General features: G+C 41.6%; 1 protein-coding gene across 4 annotated transcripts in view; it reads left to right on the top strand.

The window, feature by feature from the left end:
• The window catches only part of GHR (growth hormone receptor), a 397,172-nt gene that overhangs the window by 201,592 nt on the left and 167,690 nt on the right, over positions 1–27,890 (top strand). Inside the window, exon 1 of one of the 4 annotated variants that reach the window (XM_056540836.1) lies at positions 1,738–1,810. The exons of the other annotated variants lie outside the window; for them this stretch is intronic. The gene's annotated coding sequence lies outside the window, so the exon portion shown is untranslated. Of the gene's footprint in view, positions 1–1,737; positions 1,811–27,890 lie in introns of those variants that run through there. 4 annotated transcript variants of the gene reach the window in all.

Below are 27,890 nucleotides of genomic sequence, written 5' to 3'. Positions count from 1 at the left end.
GCATTCCGGGAGTTGGAGGATTGGTTAGATAAATACCGGCCATTGCCGGTAAAATACTGGCCAGGTGGCAACCCTACTTGAAAGTAAGCACAGTAAACCCCCAGTAGTTGAATAAGATGGGGGTTGGAAGATGAACACTAACCTGGGAAGGATTGAGAATAGTAGTCTTGTATTATGGTGTTCTCTAGGGGTTGGGTCATGTATGACAGGTGTGCAGGTCTATGTCACTCATGTCACATACGGTGTAACCTGATCAGGCTATGTATATGTATCCTGGAAATAGTTCTCAGATGTGGTTAGAAATGACAGTGATGCAAGTCACTGTGATTCATTGTTTGCATATTACCTTTAACCACCTGTTCCACAAAAATCTTCTACTATTCATACTTTATTATGGCGTAACAATACACATTTCTATGGTGCTAAAGATTAACTAATGTACCTTCTGATATGACACCTCTTATCTAAAGCACACAGGCTATTGGTAATAAACATTCAGAAAGAGCCTGGCAATGGCGGTGCTGAAATATACATGGATATTTAACAGGCACTGCTTTTGTGGTACCCCAGGAGACCCTGTATAATGGTGAGTGGATAATGGGAGTAGTAGTCCTAGTTATGTCACGTGGCACAGAGGGGTGTAACCCTTGGCCCATGAGTGTACTCACAATGGGGGAGATTTATCATTGCTTTTAGAGCAATTTTGTTTTGTCTATGTTTTGGCGCAGTTCAGGCGCAAGCAGCAAGGTACTTTTTTAGGCGCAAAAGTACACAACCTACCAGTAGGCGTGAGAATCACTTCTACCTTCCGCTATTCAACCTTTAACCTCTTGTGGACGACAGCGTCCCACTCCCCTTCTATGACACGTGCTCAGGAGCTGAGTGTGGGTCATAGCTTTGTGGTCCTGGTGCCTATCTGCCACCAGAACCCATCTCTAATGCCAGACATCACCGATTACGGTGATGCTCGGCTTTAACTCTTTAGTAACCGTGTCTATAGTGTCTAAAATGCAAGTAAAAATGTCCCGGCAGCTCTGTGAAAGTAATTAAAAACACCTAACCTGCCAAATTCAGGACCCAGGAAAGTGTCTACTTCCGTCCCTCACAAGTGTCTAGAAAAAGTGTATGTGGTAGAGCTTTTCCCACCACAGCAGAGCTGCGCAAAATTCATCATCCTGCTACACCTTCTTAATAAATAAGATGCACGCTAGTCAAGCTCACCACCCAAATAAAAATGGGAAAATAGCTCTACTGTAGACATTCTTTGATGAATCTTGCCCAATACCCTTTGTCAAATAAACTTTTCCTCCTACTCAAAGATTAGGAAAGACTTCTGACAGCTAGGGTTCGGATAAAACAACTCTGGATTTTACTTGACAATCAGAACTTCGTACAAGAGGAAGTTCTTTTCTTTTTGATAGGTAAGACAGACTTAGATGGGACTGGAAAATGGTGACCTAACTATAGAGGTGCGCTTGTAGCTACTACCTACACTTGGGACTCACCACGTGGCAGACTACTCATGAGGTAACAGGAACTGCTGAGCATCATGGGGGGGGGGGGATTTATCAAAATCTGTCCAGAGGAAAAGTTGCTGAGTTGCCCATAGCAACCAATCAGATTGTTTCTTTCATTTTTCAGAGGACTTTTCAAAAATGAAAGAAGCGATCTGATTGGTTGCTATGGGCAACTCAGCAACTTTATCTCAGACAGGTTTTAATAAATCTCCCTCCATGTGCTCCTCTGACCAAGGCCAGAACCACATTACACTGACTAGAGGAAAAGTTCCTTCTCCTAATCCAGGCAACGGGTAGGAGCAGGGCAGTGATTGGTTATAGGAACCTGTCATCAGATTTCACAATATATAACGCGTGGCAAGGTGTTATATATGGTAAAATCTTCTTTATCACCATCCCGGGGAGACATTCCTGCCCGCAGGCATAGTAAGGATATGAAGTTGGCAAGTGTGCCCCGCCGGCCCCTCTGGGAGCTATACACACTTGGTCCTGTCTGCTGCGCTGTAATCACACTCCCCGCAGTGTGATTGACAGCTCTCGTCACTGATGACAATGCCGTGGGCCGTGCCTGGGTTGTCAGTCATGTTGAGGGGCGTGATTACTGCTAGAAAAGACGGGACTAAGTATAGTCCGCCGCCCAGGGGACTACTTATGGGGCTGGCGGGAGACCCTTTCTAACTTCACATCCTCACCAACAGAAATGTTTTACCAGGGATGGTGAGGAAAATAATTTTACCATGTATAATGCATTGCCGCTCATTTTACATTGTAAAATCTGCTGACAGGTTCCCTTTAAGGGCTAGACATGTGGCCATGCTCTGTGCTCCTAAAATTGTCTGCATTTTCTGCAATGCATCCAAACTTTAGCAAAAGTAAAAGGGGTACTCCGCCCCTAGACATCTTATCCTCTATCCAAAGGATAGGGGAGAAGATGTCTGATTGTGGGGGTCCCGCCGCTGGGGACCCCCGTGATCTTGGCTACCTCACCCCAGGCATCCGGTGCGTGGAGCGTTGTATAGTGTTATTATCTGAGCAATAACTAGCACTGCTGTTGTGTCACTGTACAGCACTGTATGGCACTCTTATTTATAGGTGCACTATGTGGGCACAATAAATTGATATTATGTATGTTGCTGTCAACAGTGTTGTATTATGGCAGTGTTATTTTTATTTTATTTTTTTCACACAAAACATAGTCTCCCACTTGTTTGGTCAGGGGCTCCTCAGATGTTTATCATGCCCATAATGCAGCATGCTTTGTAGGAATAAAATCCAAATAGATGGCTTCAGGGAACTATAAGGTTCTACATCCCAAAACCTCCAAAATTGTGAAGGCAGCATTGGATCTGAATGAAAAAAAACATGTTACTACCCAAGAGGCAAGAGAACGGAGTAGATATACTGTATGTAGATGTTCAATGTTCTTGTATTTTCCATTAGCTCATTAGGTTAAACCATTAACTCCCGTCTCACTGTAAAGACTGAGTATAGTTACATTGTCTGCACCTTTACATTAAAAGTGGATGGAAACGCAAATCCTCAGCACATTTTCCAGAAGAAGGAGCGATGTTCTGTCTGGAAACTGATAAAACCAGGACCAATTACAGCCTTTTAGGCACGGAGCCAGCTGTTTACCTATAGATCCTGTCATTTATGTTGTGTACTTTGTAATAAGGTCATTTTGAGGAAATATAATGGCAGTACTGTACATATTATGGCTAAGTGTCCGATCATCAGTGCATCGGCTTAAGTAGCTAATTGTGGGAGGAAATCATTATTTCGGATGTTTACTGCTTTAGCAAAGAACAAAATGTGTATAATGGAAACAGCAAGATTTATAAATGTCACAAAACCCTATGCATGACCTTAGTGAGTGAAAGACTAGCTTCACCTCTTGTAATGCCAGATAATGCAGATGATCAAAAGCTGTAGATCAGTAGTCTCCAAACTATTGACCTCCAGATATTGCAAATCTACAACATTGTCATAGGAATACCCATTGGAAGAAGGGAGAGAGATATCGGGAGTGTGTCTAAAATACCCAGTTATCTAGGTGTGTTAAAGGGGTATTCCAGGATTTTTTTTTATTTGACTATGCTACGGGGGCTGTAAAGTTAGTGTTGCTCATAATATAGTGTCTGTACCTGTGTGTGACGGTTTTCTCACAATTATTCTGTGATTTTCACCCCTCTATTTATTTTTAACAGCATACAAAATGACTGTTGTCTCAGATTTTTCCCAGGTTGCAATGCGGCCGAGACCTGACTCACTAGTCAGCTGATGACAGTGAGCCTGTCTGCTTCAGTGGGTGGAGCAATCACTTGGTGGGAGAGAGATAAATCTGCAAAAGCTGTAGGCACCCTGATTGAAAACCACAGGTCTTTGAATGGATGCAGCTCATTTATGTTTCAATGGGTGGGGTGGCTGATGTGTGGGAGGAAGATGGAATTGTGGGATTTGTAGTCAAAAAAAGAAAAGTCAAACATGAAATACCAGTTCGCAAAAAGCTAGCCACAGTGTTATGGTAATCTCACAGCATAGCCATTTAGCCCCAAGACAAGCGCAGATCCTTCCTAAGCATGTCCATTACTGTCTGCCAGGTATGTACTAAAATCACCGTATGGTGGATAACTCCTTTAACTCTCAGGCTATGTTCACATGCTAGAATTTCTGCATGGAATTCCGCATAAAAATACTGCATGAATTTAAAGCCTATACACTTCAAGGGGATTCCACTGTCCCATTCACACAGCAGAATTTTCGCTGCAGGAACTCCATTGAAGTGAATGGGTAATTCATTTCTGTGGAATTTATTGCAGAATTTTCATGCAGAATTCCAAGCAAAAATTCTGCAGTGTTAACATAGCCTCACTATGTTACTTTAATGTTTGACTCTGGCCGCTGTCACACAAGTGTATTTAACCTTTGTATTATATCCGTATATGTAATATTGACATAATGCCAATCTATGGGGCTTTTCACATGGGCATATTAAATAGGCGTGTATTTTAAAAATGCAGCATGTGATACTTTCTTCTGTTTTGCTTATACTAAGTGCCCTTTTAAGTCTAAAGAGAGTAAGTGAAATATGAATGAATCCAGATTGCATCAGTATTTCATCAGTATTGCATCAGTTTTTCAAAGTATAGATCAATTTCCTGCTTAGTAGATGGCCCATTGGTATGTATAGTAGTGTAGACAAATACAGATGCAATACAGGAACTTCACCTGTATTCAAGGTTAACTGGGCAACAATTGCTCATGTAGGGGTGCCATGAAGTTTATTGAATTGCGTTGATTTTGGGACCAGGGCCCATGCTCTGTTCCGACTGGGAGTTGTAGTTTTACAACTGGAGTGTTACAGCCTATAGCACTGGGCTGTAGTCTACTGACTAATATAATGTATTCACTGGAAACCTTTTAGCTTTCCTATAAAACACTGATACAATGGAGTCAATTCAAAATCATTTTTCAGATCTGAAGGGGTTAACAATAGGACATGGTTGACCAAAATGTTAGAAGCTGATGGGATTGACTCCGACAGTTGAAATCATGATTGATCGGAGAGAGAGCAACTTGAGACTTGCAGTTAAAGAAACTAAGAATAACCTGGGTTCTGTGGCCTTTAATAGGTTAACAAGAGGCCTTTACGGCAAGTCATTATTTCCCTTTGGAGAATTTTCTCTGCAGCACAGATCGGTGGTGTTTGGTTTCCATTACATTTTTTCATACTTAAATATGGAGCTGCTGCAAATGATGCAAATGTAGGAAAATCGGCTAAGAATAGTCATGTTGAGAAGTCTGCAAAGTTGTAATTTAGATTTGCTAATGCGGTTTTATAGATTACCGTGATAGATAAAAAAAATGTCCTCCAAATAACAGCAGGATAAAATCAAGCACTGAGACCAGGATAAAATGAGGGATGTTTAATTACCCACAATGCAAAGCATTTCACGGAAGTTCAGCTTCTGAAGAAGCGGAACTTCCGCGAAACGCGCTGCATTGTGGGTAATTAAACATCCCTCATTTTATCCTGGTCTCAGCGCTTGATTTTATCCTGCTGTTATTTGGAGGAGAATTTTATCTATCATGGTTATGTGAGCTTGGAGCAGCTGCAGAGACCTTCACCTTTGTCACCTTTATCCATTGTTGTACTTGGATCGAGTACAACATCATCTGGTAAGCACAGTTCACATTGTGCGTTTGTGCCCTATACTTGAAGATATTACACTATGGAGTGCATCCTCCTGTCTTTTTGTCTTTATAGATTACCGGGGTGACTATTCCTGGGTTGTCTCATATTACTTGGGCAAGATCGTGGGATCTAAACCTCACAAACTGTCCATTTCACTTATGTAAAATGTTCTGGACAACAATTTGAAAAACATTTTTAATAAAAAATGCTCTTTGGCACTTGGTCCCATTGGATCCAAGATCCAGAGATCGTGGATTTTTTATGTCGTGGACATATTTTAAATGAGCACTGTCAGATTATATGTTGTACATCTTTGCAAAACATTAACCTAGGATAACTAGTTAATCGAAGGGGCCCTAGTGGTTGGACCCCCCCCCCCCCTCAATCAGCTGGTTATCCCCTTTCTTGTAGGTAGGTGATAACTTTCCAAAATGGGAAACCTCTTTCAGCCTGTGTTTAGTCTGATAGTGTAGTCATGTTATTCCCTTTCATCAATCCATTTGATGACCATCTCGATCGATATTACTTGCTCATGTTGCTTTGGTCTTCAAGCCTAGTGTATCCAAGCAATAGACTTGGGGAAAATCAACTCATGTCAAAGTCTTGGGGCCATCAGTGTATCGGTGACCCAAAAGTCTATAGTGAAAAGCTTATAAGGTACTGCCCTATGGTCTGCCTGTCCCCAATCAAATGTGCTTAATCACTGTTAAGGCCATAACCTGTTCTGTCATGAGATAAAAAAATTTAGGAAGCACAAGGCCAAAAGGGGGAGGACTGTTGGTATGTTGGGATCTAGATAAAATACACAGCATGAAAAGAGGCTATTATCTCAGGAGGAGGAGATCTATGGCAATGTGTCAAGTAAACCGCTATATCAAATAAAGTTTCTACTTCCAACTTTTTCTTATTCTGTTCCAGGAATAGAAAATGTTCCTTGCTATTAATGGTGTTATCTTATTACCAGCCCAGACTGAAACCCACAGAGATATCCTGACAAAACAAATTCCTTAACAATTGTTTATGGATTATATAATTTGTAAATATTTTTCAAAGCACTTTATAAATCCATTTGGTATGATATATCTAAATTTAAGCCCATACCCCATAATAAAAAAAAGTCATCCTAATTTATTACAAGTCCTACCAACCAATTTCTTAGCTTTACCAGAGTGACTACCAGAGATGAGCAAATTTCGCAAAATAAATTTTGGGTCCAATCGGGTCAAATTCAACTGCAAATAGACAGTGCCCTAATCTCCCTGAAAAGCCATGTTGACACTCTAATCGTTTAGGACTATAACTTTCATGCCAAGACAGGGTAACCATAACCTAACCCCTAACCCTTCTTTTGATCGCTAAAATAGCATCCGCCATTTTTAGTAATTTGCCTGAAATGAATTCTAAAGTATCAGAATTGCTAAAATCTCAATTCTGAACAAATCTGATCAACGTGTGTCACAGTTATGCTGTTGCACGTGGCCAACGTCCAAACCTTATTGCAGACACAGGGCTGTAGCGTGTGTGTCTGCTTCTAGGGCATACTAGTGTATTTCCCACTGCTCAGCCGATTACGTGTTGTCTCATTATTTTGTTTTAATGTCACTTGGTTGTACCCATGTATCTCGGATTGCCTTTTTATAACCTCAGTATCCATAGTATGTACCAACTTTTTCCAGCGCCCTCCAGTGTTGACCTTGACCTGTGATCTCTGATTGAATGACGGTATTATCTGCCACACTCAGATACAACACATTCTTCTTATTGTCATCACAAGATTATTATGTCTAGATTTACTGTAATTTGTGTTTCTTGTCGGTCTACAATTCAAAGACTTTTATACATTCCAAAGTTGTGTGTATTTCCTGACTTAGCTGCACTAGTAAACTTTCAGGAAGTTTGGGAGTTTCAGATAAGAGTCAGTCCTGAAATTTCTAGTGTTTGAACAAAGGTAACAGTATGCAGTGGCAACAAAATGCAATCTTCAGCTTCTTAAGCATCATACACTTCCATTACCAGTTCTGCACATTATAGTGAAAATTAAAAAAGTGAGGACTATTTATACATATTAGAATTATGGGTGTCCTAGTTCTATCATTGGAACCTTCAAAGCAAAACTAGTAACATAGTTCATAAGGTTGAAAAAAGACCAGAGTCCAGAGTCAAGTTCAACCTATATCCCCAATGAGTCCCTACTGAGTTGATCCAGAGGAAGGCAAAAAACCCTCATACTAGAGGTAAAAAATCCTTCCCAACTCCAAATATGGCAGTCAAAATAGATCCCTTGATCAACGTTCTGTCCCTATAAATCTAATATACATAACCAGCAATGTTATTATTCTCCAAAAATGCATCCAGACCCTTTTTGAACTCTTTTACAGTGTTCACTATGACCACCTCCTCATTCAGAGAATCCCACTGTCTCACTGCTCTTACAGCAAAGAACCCCTGTCTGTGCTGGTGTAGAAACCTTCCTTCCTCCAGACATAGAGGATGCCCCCTTGTTATAGATACAGTCCTGGGTATAAATAGATCATGGGAGAGATCTCTGTACTGCCCCCTGATATATTTATACACAGTTATTAGGTCTCCCCTAAGCCTTCTTTTTTCTAAACTAAATAACCCTAATACTGATAATCTTTCTGGGTACTGTAGTCCTCTCATTCCCCGTATTACTCTGGTTGCCCGTCTTTGAACCCTCTCCAGCTCCACTATATCTTTCTTGTACACTGGTGCCCAGTACTGTACACAGTATTCTGTGTGGTCTGACTAGTGATTTGTACAGTGGTAGAATTATTTTCTTGTCGTGGGCATCTATGCCCCTATTGATGCACCCCATGATTTTATTTGCCTTGGCAGCAGATGCCCGACACTGGTCACTACAGCTAAATTTACTGTTAACTAAGTCTCCCAAGTCCTTTTTCACGTCAGTCGTCCCAAGTATTCTCCCATTTAATACATAATCCCAGCCTGGATTTTTCTTTACCATGTGTATTACTTTACAGTTATCAGTGTTGAACCTCATCTGCCACTTCCCAGACCGAACCTTCAACCTATCCAGATCCATTTGTAACAGTGCACTGTCCTCTATAGTGTTTACCGCTTTACAGAGTTTAGTATCATCTGCAAAGATTGCTACTTTACTATTCAACCCCTCTACAAGGTCATTAATGAATATATTAAATAGAATAGGACCCAAGACTGACCCCTGTGGTACCCCACTAGTAACAGTCACCCAATCAGAATAAGTACCATTAATAACCACCCTATGTTTCCTATCACTGAGCCAGTTACTTACCCACTTACACCCATTTTCCCCAAGTCCAATCCTTCTCATTTTATGCACCAATCTTTTATGTGGCGCTGTATCAAATGCTTTGGAAAAATCCAGATACACGACATCCAGCGATTGCCCCTGGTCCAGTCTGGAGCTCACCTCTTCATAAAAGGTGATCCGGTTAGCTTGACAGGACCGATCCCTCATAAAGCCATGCTGATATGGAGTCATACATAAATTTTTATCAAGATACTCCAAAATAACATCCCTTAGAAAACCCTCTAAAATTTACATACAACAGAGGTTAAACTAACAGGCCTATAATTCCCGGGGTCACTTTTTGACCCCTTTCTAAATATTGGCACCACGTTTGCCATGCGCCAGTCCTGGGGAACAGTCCCTGTCCCTATAGAGTCCCTGAATATTAAAAAATAGGGGTCTGTCTATTACATTACTTAATTCCTTTAGAAAACAGGGGTGAATGCCATCTGGAACTGGTGATTTGTCTATTTAGATTTTTTGTAGGTGGCACTGTACTTCTTCCTGGGTTAGACCGGTGACCTGTACTGGGGAGTTTACCTTATCTCCCTGTATTACACCTGGCATTTCATTTTCATCCGTGAATACAGTGGAGAAGAATTTGTTTAATGTATTTGCTTTTTCCTGATCCCCCGTTTATAATTTCTTCCTCATCATTTTTTAAAGGGCCTACACTTTAATTTTTGACCTTTTTTCTATTTATATAGTTAACAAACATTTTGGAATTAGTTTTACTCTCTTTGGCAATGAGTCTTTCTGTCTCTATTTTTGCCGATTTTATCTGTTTTTTACATATTTTATATTTTTCTCTATAGCTTTTTAATGCTTCTTCACTGCTGTCCTGTTTAAGTAGTTTAAACGCTTTATTTTTGTCATTTATTGCCCCCTTAACATTTTTATTCATCCATATTGTTTTTCTTTTATTTCTGACCCTTTTTTCCCATAAGGCATATACATCTTACAGTGAGAGTTTAAGATATTTTTAAAAGTCTCCCATTTAGCGTCAGTATTCTTGTTTTTGAGGACATTATCCCATTTTATATTGTTTAGGTCTTATCTGAGTTGATCGAACTTTGCCTTCCTAAAGCTCATTGTTTTTGTGGCCCCTCGAGAGATTCCCTTATTGAAGAACAAGTTATAATGTATTATATTATGATCACTATTTCCTAGGTGTCCTTCTACTTACACATTAGTTACTCTGTCAGGTCTGTTGGTTAATATTAAGTCTAGTAGGGTGCCCCCTCTGGTCGGGCCCTGCACCATTTGGGACAGATAATTGTCTTTAGCTATAGTCAGAAACCTGGTTCCTTTATGAGATTCACAGGTCTCAGTCTCCCATTTTATATCGGGATAGTTAAAGTCCCCCATTATAATCACATCATTTTGATTTGCTGCTTTGTTTATTTGCCTCAGTAATTGATCTTCTGCCTCTTCCATTATGTTTGGTGGCTTATAGCAAACCCCTATCAGAATGTTTTTTTATCTCCATATATTTCCACACATAGTGACTCCACATTATCGTTTCCCTCCCGTATATCCTCCCGCAGTGCATCCTTCAGACTGGACTTTACATAAAGATAAACTTCTCCCCCTTTCTGTTTTGTCTAATCCTTCCTGAATGGACTATAACCCTGTATGTTGACTGCCCAGTCACAACCAAGTCTCTGTTATACCCACTATGTCATAATCCTCCTCAGACATTTTCAACTCCAGTTTGTCAACATTATTGGTCAGACTTCTGGCATTAGTCAACATGCAATTCAATGGTTTATGTTTTGTTTTCCTATGATGCCTATCTCTATTAACTATTCTAACCCTCCCACTCCACCAGGTACATTAATAAGTCCCCTCTCTATCTACACTATCTTCCCCCTCTATGTTGTAGGTTCCTTCCCCCCAGTCCCTAATTTAAACACTCCTCCACCCTTCTAGCCATCTTCTCCCCAAGCACAGCTGCACCCACCCCATTGAGGTGTAGCCCGTCCCTACGGTAGAGCCGGTATCCGACAGCAAAGTCAGCCCAGTTCTCCATGAACCCAAAGCTCTCCCTCCTACACCAGCTTCTGAGCCACTTGTTTACCTCCCTTATCTCCCGATGCCTCTCTGGTGTGGCTCCTGGTACAGGTAATATTTTCAGAAAATATTATCTTGGAGGTCCTTGCCTTAAGCTTGCATCCTAAGTCCCTGAAATAATTTTTAAGGACTCTCCACCTACCTCTTACTTTGTCATTGGTGCCAATATGTACCCTGACTGCTGGGTCCTCTCCAGCCCCACCCAGCAACCTGTCAACCCGATCCACAATGTGCCGAACTCGAGCACCAGGAAAATAACACACTGTTTGGCGATCCTGGTCTTTGTGACAGATCGCCCTGTCTGTCCCCCTAATAATTGAGTCCCCCACTACCAGTACCTGTCTGGCCTGCCCTACACTCCTCCCTCCCTCCTTACTGCAGCAGACAGCCCCTGGGGATCAGAGGCAGAGTCCTGCTGCAGGACTGCTAGCTCTGAAATGGCTGTGCCAGTTCAGGACTAGCCTCCCTGACACTTTTCCCTCTACCCCATTTTCTAACTGCAACCCAGCTAACTGCCTGACTGTTCTGCACCTCTGTCCCACTATCCTCCCCCACTTCTACCCCAGAGAGTACCTGCTCAGTGAGCAGGAGACTCCTCTCCAGGTTGTCAGTGCTTCTCAGTGTTTCCAGTTGCTCCTCTAGATCCAGAATCTGGGCTTCCAAATGAACAATTCGCACACATCTCGCACAACAATATGCACCCTCAAACTGCTGTTCAAGGATTGCATACATTGTGCAAGATGTATACTGGACTGCATTTTCCAACATGGAGGCCATACTAGATTTGGGGATTGCAAAAATTAACAAAAAATTAAAAAGTCAAATATTTCTATTTAAGCTCCCTGACTTTAAAGTCCCTTCATTTTAAGTCCCTCTAACTTTTATACTTACACTCACTTGTATAAGTCACACTCTTGTATACAGACACACAATCGCTAGCTCAAACAATCGCTAGTGTACTTGCTTTTATATTTACCACAATCCACCTCTCTCTTCCACTGCCTGGAAGTGAATGAAAAAAAAAAAAAAAACTAGTGGGAGCCAAGGATTCAACAATAAAGAGAAATCCCATGTGTCATGCTATGCCCCGTAGGCCTTACACTAGGCATAACATAGTACACCAGCTCTGCCCTAATTGCCAATAATTAATTTATAGTTTTTTATCATACAGTTATTGTATTTGTCTTCTCAGGTAGTAAAGAAATCATACATGCTGAGAGTAATATGTCTTGTGGCAGCCCAGTTCTAAATGTAGTTACCTATGCCCTAAATGGGCACTGTCAGATCCAAAACTTTTTCTATGTTGTACATCTTGGAACAACATGAACCTTTCTATTATACTTCATAAGAAAAATGTACAGTGGTCCCTCAACATACGTTGGTAATCTGTTCCAAATGAACCATCGTTTGTTGAAACCATCGTATGTTGAGGGATCCGTGTAATGTAAAGTATAGGAAGCTGTACTCACCTGTCCCCGCCATTCTGGACCCGTCACAGCTGCCCTGGATGTCGCCCTGCACTGCTGTCGCCGCGTCCCCGTGGTGTCCCTGACGCTCCGGACGTCTCTGCTTCCCGGGATCCCGCTCTCCGTCGCCGTCATCACGTCACTACGCACGCACGCCGCTCCTATTGGATGATGGGATGGCGTGCGCGTGACATGATGACGACGAAGGAGAGCGCCGGCGATGGAGGAGATCTTGAAGAGGACGCTCCAGAGCCTCGAGGTAGGAGAACATCACCGGAGCACACAGGGCACCGTAAATGGCTATCCAGCGGCAGTTGAAGCATTCAGGGCTGCTGGATAGCCGTTTATGCGATGGCCCCGATATACAAAAGCATCGTATGTTGATGCTGCCTTCAACATGCGATGGCCATCGCATGTTGAAATTATCATATGTCGGGGCCATCGTAGGTCGGGGGGGGGTCACTGTATTTCCTTTTTAAATCATGGCTTATAAAATCATGGCTTTGTCCAAGCTGAAATACAGGCATGGGCAAAGTCCAATAAGTGGGGGTGGGCTAGCACTGTCAGATAAGACAGGAGAGAGCACTGAGTAGTACTATAAGATAGGAGAGAGCACAGAGGAGTACTATCAGACAGGAGAAAGCACAGAGGAGTACTATCAGACAGGAGAGAGCACAGAGGAGTGCTATCAGACAGGAGAGAGCACAGAGGAGTCCTATCAGGCAGAAGAGAGCACAGATCAGTACTATCAGACGAGAGAGCACAGAGGAGTCCTATCAGACAGGAGAGAGTACAACTGAGTACGATCAGACAGGAGAGTGCACAGAGGAGTGCTATCAGACAGGAGTGAGAACAGAGGAGTCCTTTCAGACAGGAGAGAGCACAAAGGAGTCCTATCAGACAGGAGAGAGCACAGAGGAGTCTTATCAGACAGGAGAGAGCACAGAGGAGTCCTATCAGATAGGAGAAAGCACAGAGGAGTGCCATCAGACAGGAGAGAGCACAGTGGAGTGCTAGCTCCCCCTCATTACTAATAATTTCATTTACAGAGTTACTTAACGTTATAACTTTTAATACAAAACTGTGGTCAAAGGTGAATATTCACTCATGTAAAAAATTTTGTTCTTGTTTCATAAATCATAAATAAAAGTGAATGTTTAGGGTCCTTGAAGTGAATTTGCTAGTACTTAGGATTTCTATACTTTTGTTACAAACTACCAAAGTTCCAGAAAAGTCAATGCCCGATAGCTTATCCACTTCTTGCTATACTGCTAAGTTATTTAATGCATCAAATGTCTTTGGTAAGAACACATGTCAGACAAAAACTGCATCATCATAAACAAAAAAGCCAAAGCTTACCGACAGAGACAGTCCTGAATGCCATGATGAAGTTACGGCAGGACTGTGCCATAGGAATAATCAATATGGTCTGATGGTAATTCCAAGAAGACCTGATGGGAGCTTCACATCCTAAGCCAGAACATTAACCAAGTTCCAGCTTCCATTTACAAACTTGTCTGAAAGTATCACAGGTCCAGCATTGGTTTCTAGGGGCAATGCTTATAAATGAAGCTGTGTGTTGGTTGCCAACATTGGACTTGGATTGGTCATGCTCATTTTGGGAGTGTCGTAATTGAAGTAAGAGAGTTTCCACACTTACACACGTACTTTTATGGGATGAATGGAAAGAGCTGAGGATGTCCACCCCTGTATCGCATGCAGTTGGGAGAGGGAGAGACTACATAGAATTAGCGAACAGGGTAATTCTCCTAACAGATAAGACTGATTTCACACATAGTATTTTGGTCAATATTTTTTTACCAAAACCTGTGGAACTGAAAAAAAGAAAATCTATAATGGAAAGAGTTGCATATTTTTCTGTGTTTTGTGTGTTTGTGCTAAAAATACTGGCCAAAAATCAGGTCCAAAATGAAGACCAAATATTGACCAGAACACTGCATATGAACCTAGCCTTAAGCTCTCAGAGGTACGAACCACACCTTTAACCTATTAAAGGGGTACTCCAGTGAAAAACTTTTTTTTTTTAAATGAACTGGTACCAGAAAGTTAAACAGATTTATTAATCACTTCTATTAAAAAAATCTTTATCCTTCCAGTACTTATTAGCAGCTGTATGCTACAGAGGAAATTCTTTGCATTTTGAATTTCTTTTTTTTTCTTGTCCACAGTGCTCTCTGCTGACACTGTCCGTGTCAGGAACTGTCCAGGGCAGCATAGGTTTTCTATGAGGATTTTCTCCTACTCTGGACAGCTCCTGATACGGGCATCAGGTGTTAGCAGAGAGCACTGTGGACATGACAAAAATAAATGTAAAAAGAAAATAATTTCCCCTGTAGTATACAGCTGCTTAAAAGAACTGGAAGTATAAAGATTTTTTAATAGAAGAAATTTCAAATCTGTTTAACCTTCTGGCACCAGTTGATTTAAAAAATATGTTTTCCAACGGAGTACCCTTTTAAAGAGTACCTGTCACCAAACTAAACTTTTAATATATTGTTACTTCTGTAATTATAAGACACTTTGCTATTTACTTGCTGTTAAAAATTCTCAACCTTTATATGCTTTTAATGTGATTGAAAAAACGGCCACTAGGTGGCTCTGTTCTGTTTTCTGCACAATTCAAACAGTTAGTTTGGTCTCCTCCCAGCTAGGCAGGAGACCAAACACAGGAAGTGCGTTGCGCCTTCTGGGGAACACCCACTTTCTCCTGCAGTGAGCTCACACAATGTGAGCAAGAGGAAAGGTATGATACAGAGCTTTTTAAAGTTTGAAAAAAAAAACATTTTAAGGGTAGGAGGTGTTTTAGGAGTAGTTAGGGTATATAAACTGAGTTGGTTTAGAAAATATGGTTTGATGACAGGTACTCTTAAAAGTTTATTTTTTATTTTTGCCCTTTCGCTTTTTCCTCCTCACCTTCTAAAAATCATAACGCTTTTTTACCAAGAGACCCATATCACATCTTGTTTTAGTCCTTACCATATGCGTACCTTGTAATGACACTCATTAATGATTAGTCATTTCACCACAAAATTTACGGCGAAACAAAAAAAAATTATTTGTGGGACAAAATAAAAAAAAAAAAAAAACATCCTTTTTATAATTTTTTTCAGCTTCCGTTTCTACACAGTGCACTTTTCGGAAAAAAAATGACACCTTAACCTTATTCTGTAGGTCCATTTAATTAAAATTATATCCAACTTTGATTTTGCTTTACTTCTGTTAAAAAAATAATTACTTTGTGCACGGAAATTTGTACATATAAAATTGTCATCTTCTGACTACTTTAACTGTGTAGGGCTTATTTTTTGCGATTTGATCTGTAGTCTTTATCGGTACCATTTTTGTTTTGATGGGATTTTTTTGGTCACTTTTTATAAATTTTTTACGGTATACAAAATGAACAAAAATACACAATTTTGGTATTTTTTTACCTATACGCCATTGATCATGCAGTTAAACTAACATTATATTTTTATATTTCGGACATTTATGCACGCGGCGATACCACAAATTTTTATGTAATTTTTTTTTTGTTTTTGTTTTTTTATGGACAAAGATGATTTAAACCTTTATAAGGAAAGGGATTAATTTACACTTTTTTACACAATTTTTTAGTTTCCATAGAGGACTATTAAATGCAATCCTTGGTATGCATACACTGTTCAATGCTATGCCATAGCATAGCATTGATCAGTGTTATCGGTGCTCGATTGCTACAGGCTGCTAAGGCTTCCTGGTGCATCAGAGCACTGATCAGATGGTGAGGAGGCAGGTAGGGGCCCTCCCACCGTCCTCTCAGCTGATTGTGACATCACAGTTTTACCGCGGTGGTCCTGATCAGCTCTGCTGAGCAGCCGGGAATGATTTTTTTTTTTAAGATGCCGGGACCACCCTGCCATGACTCGTGATCATATTCTGCGGGACCCAGGCGATCAGACATCTTATCCCCTATCCTATGGAAATGGGATAAGATGTCTAGGGGCAAAGTACTACATTAAAAGAAGAACTACCACAAGAGGACATTGTTTTATATTAGAGGGGCAAAGGTTTCTGCAGTAATATCAGGTAGTATTACTGTACTGACAAAGTAGAGGATGCATGGAATAGCCATTAGGCTATCCTTCATATAAGATAGGGTAGGGCTGGGCGGTATACCGGTTCATACCGAATACCTATTTTTTTCCCCCTCACGATATGAATTTTGCCCATACCGCAATACCGGTTGAGCCCCTCCCTCCCCCCCCCCCCCCCCGCGAATGAGTGAATTATCCGCCGCAGCGCGCTGTCCCCACATCGGGCAACTAATCATATTTGACCCGCGAGCGCTATTCTGCTCTCCCCCCATATGAATTATCAGCTGCGCTGTCCCCACATCTGTTCCCACAACATGTCACCCGCGTTCGCTCCTCTGCTCATCCTCATACGATTTGCGGGCCGCTAGCGCTAGAAATCTGTACTACAAATAACGCTGCAAAAATAAACAAAACAAACTTAAACTTACCTTCCGACGTGGTCCCGCTGATAGGCTGAGCCCACTGTCGTGTAATGAGCATACATGACAGCACGCTCAGCCTATCACCGGCCACAGCGATGTCCCGCCCCCGCTGATAATAGGCTGGTGGCTCTGTGACTTTACCGTCCCAAGAAAACCGCAAGAGGACCACAGCGCAGGACAGTGAAGATGGTAGTAGAGCAACGGTGGAACGTAAAGTTTATTTTGTTTATTTTTGCAGCCTGGGAAACGTTATTTGTAGTACAGATTTCTAGCGCTGCGGCCCGCAACTCATAGGAGGGTGAGCAGAGGAGCGCACGTGGGTGACATGACGTGGGGACAGATGTGGGGACAGCGCAGCTGATAATTAATTGTGAGGGGGTGGGGGGTGTTGGGAGAGAAGCGGCGCCCAGGTCACATGGGGGGCGGGGGGAATACCGTTAAATACCGTGAAACCGCCATCACTTAAAAAAATACCGTGATACACGTTTTTCCTCATACCGCCCAGCCCTAAGATAGGGCCAGGGACTATTCATAGTATTCAGAATATTGGGCAGACTAGATTGGCCGAATGATTCTTATCTGAAGACACTGTTTATGTTTCTATGTTAATAGCCAAAACAGAATCATCTCCCAAAAGGGGTAGTTACCCTTCTGTAGACAACAGTTTTGGGCTTCTTGTCTGCCTTCCTGATCAGTAAAATGCAGGGTCCCAATTGGGTAGCAGCGAAGGCTTCTTTGTTGGACCTGGGAGGGGGTATAGATGGCACTAGAGAACAAGCTCTTTCTTTTTTTAGAAAACCTACTTTGTCTATAAGTCTCCACATACTTCTTCAAGGAGAACCCATACCCCCATCCAGTAGCTATGCCATTAATGTGTATGATGGGAATAAAACATTTCTCCTCCATTTTAGTGGTGGTCACTGTGGTATTGCATTGTGTGCTTTCCATATTCCATGAGGACAGTATTTCTATAAACGCTGCAAACAGAAAGGTGCTTTATGAATATTAATATGAAATGAAGTCCTTGCCATTCCCATCTTCTTAACAATAACATTTGTTGCTGGAATTTTGTGGTAATATTTCCAAACTTTTTTTCGAGACAATTGTGTATTTTTACATGTATTCCTATGTAAAATCACTTATGTAAATCTACTATAATCTGTCTGTTTTTATTTTGGGCTGTTCTTCCTTTTAGTCATTGTACTGGTCAACTTTGTAGGAATTTTCTTTTCACTTGATTAAACAGTTAGGCATTATTTTTTCATGTGTTTGGATTTATTTATTCATTCATTTATGTATTGAGTAATCACAGTCCAATAAATATTGTAGTGGCTGTGGAGGGTGGAATCAAATGGATATTTTTGTTAGAAAACAAGGCTATAGCAAATGGTATATGATTTGCTGTGACTTATAGTTCTACAACAGCTGCAAGGCCTCAACCTCTCTGCCTGATGTGGAAATTCTATTCACAGAAGCTCGTGTAGTGAGGTCATTGTATTGGGGGAGTGTAGGAGAGAACAGCAAATCAGCCAGGGAAGACAGTGACTGCATTGGAAAACTCCCTTGGCATTTTACAAAGTTGATCTAGCGCCCCCTGCTGGTAATCTGATAATGATTTTAATTTGTAAGAAAGGAAACAAAGAATAAATAATTCAATGGCACAAACCCAATGATTGCCTTGAGACGTCACATTTTATTATGCTATAGAGAATTAGCAAGGAAGGAAGACAGGGCTGCAAAAAAACAGATCAGCATTGAAATGATAAACGCCTTCCACAGTATCATTATCAATGACATTATTTGCTCATTGAGGCCAAGGGGCATGCACTGTTTGGTTAAATCACTGCTCTTTAGTACTTGGGATAAAACACAGATGACAGAAAACATTGTAGGAGATATACTCAATGCCTGGGGAATATAACTACCGGGATTCTTGGATTCGGAACCGACTGCGGCCTTATTTCTTGTGTTCTTGTGTATGTATGGCGGTATTTTCTTTATGAACTAAAACATGGAGAAGTCTATTTCTTTCTGTGTCTTGCAGTCTCTGTGGGCTGACCTCGGGTTAGTTTATAGAATCTGGATAGGATTGTGAGGAGAGTATAGGAAGTGAACGTAACCTATCACCACGCAGTGGGAATTATAGACGTAAAGAGCTCATCCGTGTCTGCTGTAAATTATGAAAATGCACTTTTTTTTTTTTTTTATGAATCAAGGAATGTATGTTTGGAAATCTGGTATTGTGTAAGGAAATATTTCCTAAGTGTTGTATTCAATTTAGAAATTTTCCTGATATTAAATTATAGAGACCAACCCTACCGTGGGCACAGATCCATAGGTCTCAGAAAGTATTTAGTGGTCTTATCAACATCAGCTTTATATATTTATATAGTATGTGTGTGTGTTTTACATTATCCTGGCACATTATAAAGTAATTCATAGGGATGCTGTGAAACAGAACTTGTATATTTAAGTTGAATTTTCCCTAAAATGTAAACGGGTTATCCAGAAAAAAAAAACTTTTTTTATATATATATCAACTGGCTCCAGAAAGTTAAACAGATTTGTAAATTACTTCTATTAAAAAATCTTAATCCTTTCAGTACTTATGATCTGATGAAGTTGAGTTGTTCTTTTCTGTCTAAGTGCTCTCTGATGACACGTGTCTCGGGAACCACCCAGTTTAGAAGCAAATCCCCACAGCAAACCTCTTCTACTCTGTGCAGTTCCCGAGACAAGCAGAGATGTCAGCAGAGAGCACTGTTGCCAGACAGAAAACAACAACTCAACTTCAGCAGCTGATAATTATTGAAAGGATTAAGATTTTTTAATAGAAGTAATTTACAAATCTGTTTAACTTTCTGGAGCCAGTTGATATATATATAAAAAAAAGTTTTTTCCTGGAATACCCCTTTAAACTAGCTGAGTACCCGGTGTTGCCCGGCCTTCCTTCATAAACTTCATAAACCTTGTGGGAGTCAAAAAGCAACAGTGATACTCTCGTTCTTATATCTCATGCACATATCCCATCCTCATACGCCGTCCTCATCCCCATCTCATATCCCATCCTCATATCCCGTCCTTATATCACATCCTTATATCTTGTCCTCTTATCCCATCCTCATATTCTGACCTCACATCCTGTCCTTATATCCCGCCCTCATATGGTGTCCCCCGCACTAACTACTCTCTGCACCTGCCTGCCAGTATCATGTATAAAAGTCCCAGACAAGCTCTGCAGCCCAAGAGTAATGTGATCAGATGATATACCTGTAACATCTGCGCTCCGGCCAGACATGTCACTGCTGCCGGCAGGGCTGGGAACTCCTCCGTTGGGAACTCCTCCGTTGGCGACTACGCAGTTCAGTTCCGCACTCTTGCCTCTGAACTTGCTTGGAACGACGAGGCCTTGTGTGCTACCTTTAATAAAGGACTTTCCTCTAGAATCAAGGATGCTCTCGCTGCACAAGATTCTCCAACTAACCTGAGCAAACTTATCCATTTAGCCACTCGAATTGATGTGCGATTTGCCGAGAGGCAGGAAGAACTTCCTTTGGAAAAAGAACCTGTCCGAACACACCGTTTACCTCGTCTGGCACCCGTGTTCCAACATCCACCTCTAATGTCTTCTTTGCCTCCTGCCAATGAGGCTATGGAGGTGGACCGTTTTCGCATAACGCAGCAGGAAAGATCCTGTCGACGCAATGAGAATTTGTGCCTATATTGTGCCAGTCTGGAGAACTTTCTCAAAGACTGTTCATTACGTCCTCCGCGTCCGGGAGAACACTCTCATCTTGGACAATTAGGAGTGGCATCCCTTGATGTGAATATTACCTCTCCTCGCTTGACTTCCCCGGTTCAAGTGTTTACCTCTGCCAAGACTTCTTTCATCGCCTCTGCTTTTTTGGATTCTGGTTCCGCTGGCAACTTCATTGGTGCCTCCCAGGTCCTTAAACACCATCTTCCAGTGACGCGTCTTGTCAAGCCCTTCTACATTTCTTCTGTTAATGGACAAAATCTGAACTGTAAGGTGCAATTCCGCACTGAACCCCTCGTCGCCCCCTCCCATAGGCTTGCATTGAGGGGGCGGAGTGTGATGTCACACGGGGGCGGGGCCGTGATGTCACAATGCTCCAGCCCCCGTGATCGCCAGTAATCAGACCTGGAGCGAACATGCTCCAGGGACTGATTAGAACGGGGTGCTGCATGCAAGATCACGGGGGTCCCCAGTGGCGGGATCCCCACGATCAGGCATCTTATCCCCTATCCTTTGGATAGGGGATAAGATGTCTTAGCACCGGAGTACCCCGGAGTTCCTAATCTTGCACCCTTCATGTGTGAGAAGAAACAGTGGTGAAACTTGAAGCTCCTTGGTCTGATGCAAACACTTGGCTCCTGCTTACCATGCTCCATTTATAATACTAGGGTCTTCTTGTGTGGAAGATGGGCCTTTGGAGGTCCCTCAGCCATCATGGCCTGCTACCACTTGTTCTTTCTGTTATTGGATTGTGTACCTTTAAATTAGCAGAACATTACATTTATTCTTGAACCCAGCTTTATCTCAGTGGTCTCAAACTGTGGCCCTCCGGATGCTGCAAAACACAGTTTGAGACCACTGCTTTATTTAGTCTTCTCCTCCCACCCCATCTAAGGCAGCAGTCTAATGTGGTTTAACACGATGTATCATCTTTCTAGCTATCAATATACATACTGTGTGTTAGTTCATAGTATAGTAGTAATGAATGCTGCAGTGTATGAGTCCAAAATAAACACAGTAAGATGTAATCAGTGATACAGGCGATGTTAATCTTTTATTGAAAGCTCCGCGGCTTTGCTGGGACTCGCTGAAAGGAAGCAGTGCTACTTGCAAAGTCGGTTTATGGGATAATGAAATGTATCTGTTACCATGTAGTTGCTTATCGGTAGCTTGTCAGCTTTTATGTACGGTCTGCTAATGGATGCCAACTATAGATATAGCAATTTATTAACATTTATTGGTTTCACTTAAAAAGTACCCAATAAACTTTTCTAAACTTACTCAGGCTATGTTCCCTAACTACTCCTAACACTCCTCCCACCCTTAAAAAATTGTCAGACCTTTAAAAAGCTGTGTATTTTACCTTTATTCTTGATGCGCACCTTGTGAAAATCGCTAGGATATGGGGAAATATAAAGACAGTACGAAGTGTGTAGCCCCTTGCCGGATCCAGTTGCGCTCAGGGCACAACTCCTATAATGGCATGGATAGTGTGGTCAGCTGCAAGTGGCCCCTCCGGTGCAGGATCACCTTCACAGCTGTAATATAGAGAAACCAAAGGAAGGAAATATAGGGCTTCTATTCCGGTGCTTCTCCACTGATAAAATTCGCTGGTCCCATGATATTTGTTAAGCTGGCTTTATTAATAACATGCAACGCTAAAACACATATCAGCGTTTCCATCCCGAACCGGGCTCTTGGTCAGGCCATGTTTATTATTTTTACACCACCCTGGAGGAAATTTTCTTTTTCCTCTGATAACTTTAAAGATTTAAAAGACTTTTAAAAAAGAAAATAAAAAGTCATTATCGGATAAGCGGTTCTGGGAAATAATGTTGAAAGTTTTACTATAAGCATAGCTTCCATGTTGTTTTATTGTGAGATGAGAGATGCTGTTTGTCTCTTTTACTATTCTATAAAACTCATTACAGGGTATGTAAACTTTTGCAGCTGTTTACAGCCGTCCTCATATTTTGTCCTCATTTTGTCCTCATGTTTTGTCCTCATATCCCATCCTCATATCCCATCCTCATATCCCGTCCTCATATCCCATCCTCATATCCCGTCCTCAAATCTTGTCCTCATATACCGACCTAATATCCCAACCTCATATCTTGTCCTCAGATCCTGTCCTCCTATCCTGTCCCCATATATATCCCGACCTCATATCCCATCCCCTTATCCCATCCTCACATCTCGTCCTCATATCCTATCCTCATATCCCGTCCTCATAACACGTCCTCACATCCTGATCCTTTATCCTGTCCTTATATCCTGACCTCATATCTCGTCCTTGTATCTAATCCTCATATCCCGTCCTCAGGTGGGGCTGAGTTGTGATGAAGATATTGTAAGCTGAAAATAGAAGGGGCATAGCTTTGTGGGAGTAGGCGTGATTTGCAAGCCAGACCGATACACAAAAAGGATAGAAAATAAAAGGGGTGTGGTTTAAATGGTGGGTGTGTCTTTGAGATATGGGGCATGGCATGCATGGAGGGTGTGGCGCCGGACTGTTGCATTTACCAGGAGATGCAGAGCAGAGCTTGTGGAGTAAGGTACCGGAAGTCCCATATACTTGTGACTTGAAACGAAAACCCCATCCTTCATGTAAGAGTGTAGGTTAGGGTTAATATAACTATCATATATTTTCACTTGACATGTAAGTAACATGTGACCAAGTATTATCGAAATATCTCCAGCCGCACAAAAGTTATGCTGGAAAATACATTTCCCTGACCATCGCAAATGGGGGTGGGTTAGGGTTAAATTAACTATCCTACATTTTTAGTGGACATATAAGTACCATGTGACCAACTATTATCGAAATATCTCCAGCCGTTTGGTAGTTATGCAGTAACATTTATTTTCCGTAGACTTGTATGGGACTTTAAACAAAAACCCTGATCCTGGCAAATGGGTGTGGGTAAGGGTTAATTTAAGCATCCTATGTTTGTTGTTGACATATTAGTAGCATGTGTGCCAAGTTTCATGTTAATATCTTCAGCCATTTGAAAGTGATACTGGAACATACACACATACATAAATACACACACATTGAGTTTTATGTGTGTAGATATAACCCCTTAAGGACACATGACGTACTGGAATGTCATGTGTCCGCTCCTGATCTATAACACGGGGCCACGGCCAGGACCCGTGGCTGATAGCGCGCGGCATTGATCGCGGTGCCGCACGCTATTAACCCTTTATACGCGCCGTTCAAAGTTGAATGCCGCGTCTAAAGCGAAAGTGAAACCATGCTGGTTAGCTCAGTGGGCTGTTCGGGATAGCCGCGGCGAAATCGCGCCATCCCGAACAGCTTACAGGACAGCAGGAGGGTCCCTACCTGCCTCCTCGCTGTCCGATTGCCGAATGACTGCTCAGTGCCTGAGATCCAGGCATGAGCAGTCAAGCGGCAGAATCATCGATCACTGGTTTCCTATGAGAAACCAGTGATCAATGTGAAAGATCAGTGTGTGCAGTGTTATAGGCCCCTATGGGAGCTAGAACACTGCAAAAAAAAAAGTGAAAAAAAAAGTGAATAAAGATCATTTAACCCCTTCCCTATTAAAAGTTTGAATCACCCCCCTTTTCCCATAAAAAAAACCACAGTGTAAATAAAAATAAACATATATGGTATCGCCTCGTGCTGAAATGTCCGAATTATAAAAATATATTGTTAATTAAACTGCACGTCAATGGCGTAACGCAAAAAAAATTCCAAAGTCCAAAATAGTGCATTTTTGGTCACTTTTTATATCATGAAAAAATGAATAAAAAGCGATCAATAAATCCTATCAATGCAAAATGGTACCGTTAAAAACTTCAGATCACGGCGCAAAAAATGACCCCTCATACCACCCCATAAACGGAAAAATAAAAAAGTTATAGGGGTCAGAAGATGACAATTTTAAACGGATAAATTTTTCTGCATGTAGTTATGATTTTTTCCAGAAGTCCGACAAAATCAAACCCATACAAGTAGGGTATATTAATCGTATGGACCAACAGAATAAAGATAATGTGTAAATATTACCGAAAAATGTACTACGTAGAAACGGAAGGCCCCAAAAGTTACAAAACAGCGGTTTTTTTTTTAAATTTTGTCTCACAATGATTTTGTTTTCTGTTACACCGTAGATTTTTGGGCAAAATGACTGACGTCATTACAAAGTAGAATTGGTGGCGCAAAAAAATAAGCAATCATATGGATTTTTAGGTGCAAAATTGAAAGAGTTATGATTTTTTAAAGGCAAGGAGCAAAAAACGAAAATGCAAAAAAGGAAAAAACCCCGGTCCTTAAGGGGTTAAACTTGCTTCACCTATTAAATGTTTTTTAAAGCTTTATTATAGATATCTCTAACTTCAATTTGCATATTTTGGCCCCTCCTGTGTTACAGCATTTCAGCCTTGGAATGGTGTTAATAAAGAGTGTTAAATCCGAAATACAAACCAGCGCCTGTTGTTGGGCAGCAAACATCTCCTTATGTAAGAAGTAAAAAAAAATGTCTTTTGTGCTGAAGTAAAAGCTACCATGAGGCAAGGAGAGAGGAATGCGGGTTGGATTTTGTTAGAAAAAAATATAGCTCATATTTAATGGGAATACATCTGTGTATTTCTTTAATTGTACGTACAGATAGTCCAAGTTAATCCATTCTTGTATTACAAGGCAGAGGTTCTTAATGATCCTTCATTATCTCTGTAGATTCCTGTAAATGGGCTGTAAAGCTAATGAATAATCCAAGTAATTTTAATCTGGAAGCTATATATGTAGAAACCTTGTTCCAGCATTGCATATACTTGCCCTAGGCATTTTCCACTATATGTATATTCATTAAGAGAATTTTGTGACATATGTTAAAGGGGAACTCCGGTGGAAACAAGTAGAAAACAAATGTTTTCAAATCAACTGGTGCCTGAAAGTTAAACTGATTTGTAAATCCCTTCTATTTAAAAATCTTAACCCTTCCAGTATTTATCAGCTGCTGTATACTAAAGATATACTACAAAGACATTTGTGAAGTTCTTTTCTGTCTGACAACAGTGCTCTCTAGTGACACCTCTGTCCGTGTCAGGAACTGTCCAGTGCAGGAGAGATTTTCTATGGGGATATGATTCTAATCTGGATAGTTCCTGACATGGACAAGGGTGTCAGCAGAGAGCATTGTTGTCAGACAGAAAAAAAACACAAATTTCTCTATTTATACAACAACTAATAAGTACTGGAAGGGTTAAGATTTTTTAATAGAAGTACCGTATTTATCGGCGTATAACACGCACTTTTTAGGCTAAAATTTTTAGCCTAAAGTCTGTGTGCGTGTTATACGCCGATACCCCCCCAGGAAAGGCAGGGGGAGAGAGGCCGTCGCTGCCCGCTTCTCTCCCCCTGCCTTTCCTGGGGTCTAGAGCCCTGCTGTCGGCCCTTTTCACCCCCTGGTTATCGGCGCCGCTGCCCGTTCTGTCCCCCTGACTATCGGTGCCGGCGACGATAGCCAGGGGGAGAGAAGCGGCGCCGACAGCCAGGAGGAGAGAAGGGGCAGCGGCACCCATTGCCGGCGCCGCTGCCCCGTTGCCTCCCCCCATCCCCGGTGGCATAATTACCTGAGTCGGGTCCGCGCTGCTCTGCTGCTCCAGGCCTCCGTCGTTGCTATGCGCTGAACGGCGCGGCACATGACGTCAGAGCGCCGCGCCGTGCATAGAAACGACGCCGGTCCCCAGCGTCGTTGCTATGCACGGCGCGGCGCTCTGACGTCATGCGCCGCGCCGTTCAGCGCATAGCAACGACGGAGGCCTGGAGCAGCGGAGCAGCGCGGACCCGACTCAGGCCTGGAGCAGCGCAGACCCGACTGAGGTAATTATGCCACCGGGGATGGGGGGAGGCAACGGGGCAGCGGCGCCGGCAATGGGTGCCGCTGCCCCTTCTCTCCCCCTGGCTGTCGGCGCCGCTTCTCTCCCCCTGGCTATCAGGGGGAGAAAAGGGCCGACAGCAGCGCTCTAGACCCCAGGAAAGGCAGGGGGAGAGAAGCGGGCAGCGACGGACTCTCCCCCCCTGCCTTTCCTGGGGGTATATCGGGGTATACACGCGAACACATGCACCCTCATTTTTTCATGGATATTTGGGTAAAAAACTTTTTTTACCCAAATATCCTTGGTAAAATGAGGGTGCGTATTATAGGCCGGTGCGTGGTATACCCCGATAAATACGGTAATTTACAAATCTGTTTAACTTTCAAGCACCAGTTGATTTGAAAACATTTGTTTTCTACTTGTTTCCACCGGAGTTCCTCTTTAACCCCTTAAGGACTCAGCCCATTTTGGCCTTAAGGACTCAGACAATTTAATTTTTACGTTTTCATTTTTTCCTCCTCGCCTTCTAAAAATCATAACTCTTTTATATTTTCATCCACAGATTAGTATGAGGGCTTGTTTTTTGCGCGACCAGTTGTCCTTTGTAATGACATCACTCATTATATCATAAAATGTATGGCGCAACCAAAAAACACTATTTTTGTGGGGAAATTTAAACGAAAAACGCAATTTTGCTAATTTTGGAAGGTTTCGTTTTCACGCCGTACAATTTATGGTAAAAATGACATGTGTTTTTTATTCTGAGGGTCTATACGATTAAAATGATACCCATTATTACATACTTTTATATTATTGTTGTGCTTAAAAAAAATCACAAACTTTTTAACCAAATTAGTACGTTTATAATCCCTTTATTTTGATGACCTCTAACTTTTTTATTTTTCCCTATAAGCGGCAGTATGGGGGCTCATTTTTTGCGCCATGATCTGTACTTTTTTTTGATACCACATTTGCATATAAAAAACTTTAAATAAATTTTTTATATATTTTTTTTTAATAAAATGTATTAAAAAAGTAAGATTTTTGACTTTTTTTCGTTCACGCCGTTCACCGTACGGGATCATTAACATTTTATTTTAATAGTTCGGACATTTACGCACGCGGCGATACCAAATATGTCTATAAAAAAAATTTTGACGCTTTTTGGGGGTAAAATAGGAAAAAACTGACGTTTTACTTTTTTAT

The sequence above is a fragment of the Hyla sarda genome, chromosome 1 (genome assembly GCF_029499605.1).
Source record: "Hyla sarda isolate aHylSar1 chromosome 1, aHylSar1.hap1, whole genome shotgun sequence".
NCBI classification, from domain to species: Eukaryota; Metazoa; Chordata; class Amphibia; order Anura; family Hylidae; genus Hyla; species Hyla sarda.
This window is presented reverse-complemented; position numbering and strand designations above follow the sequence as displayed.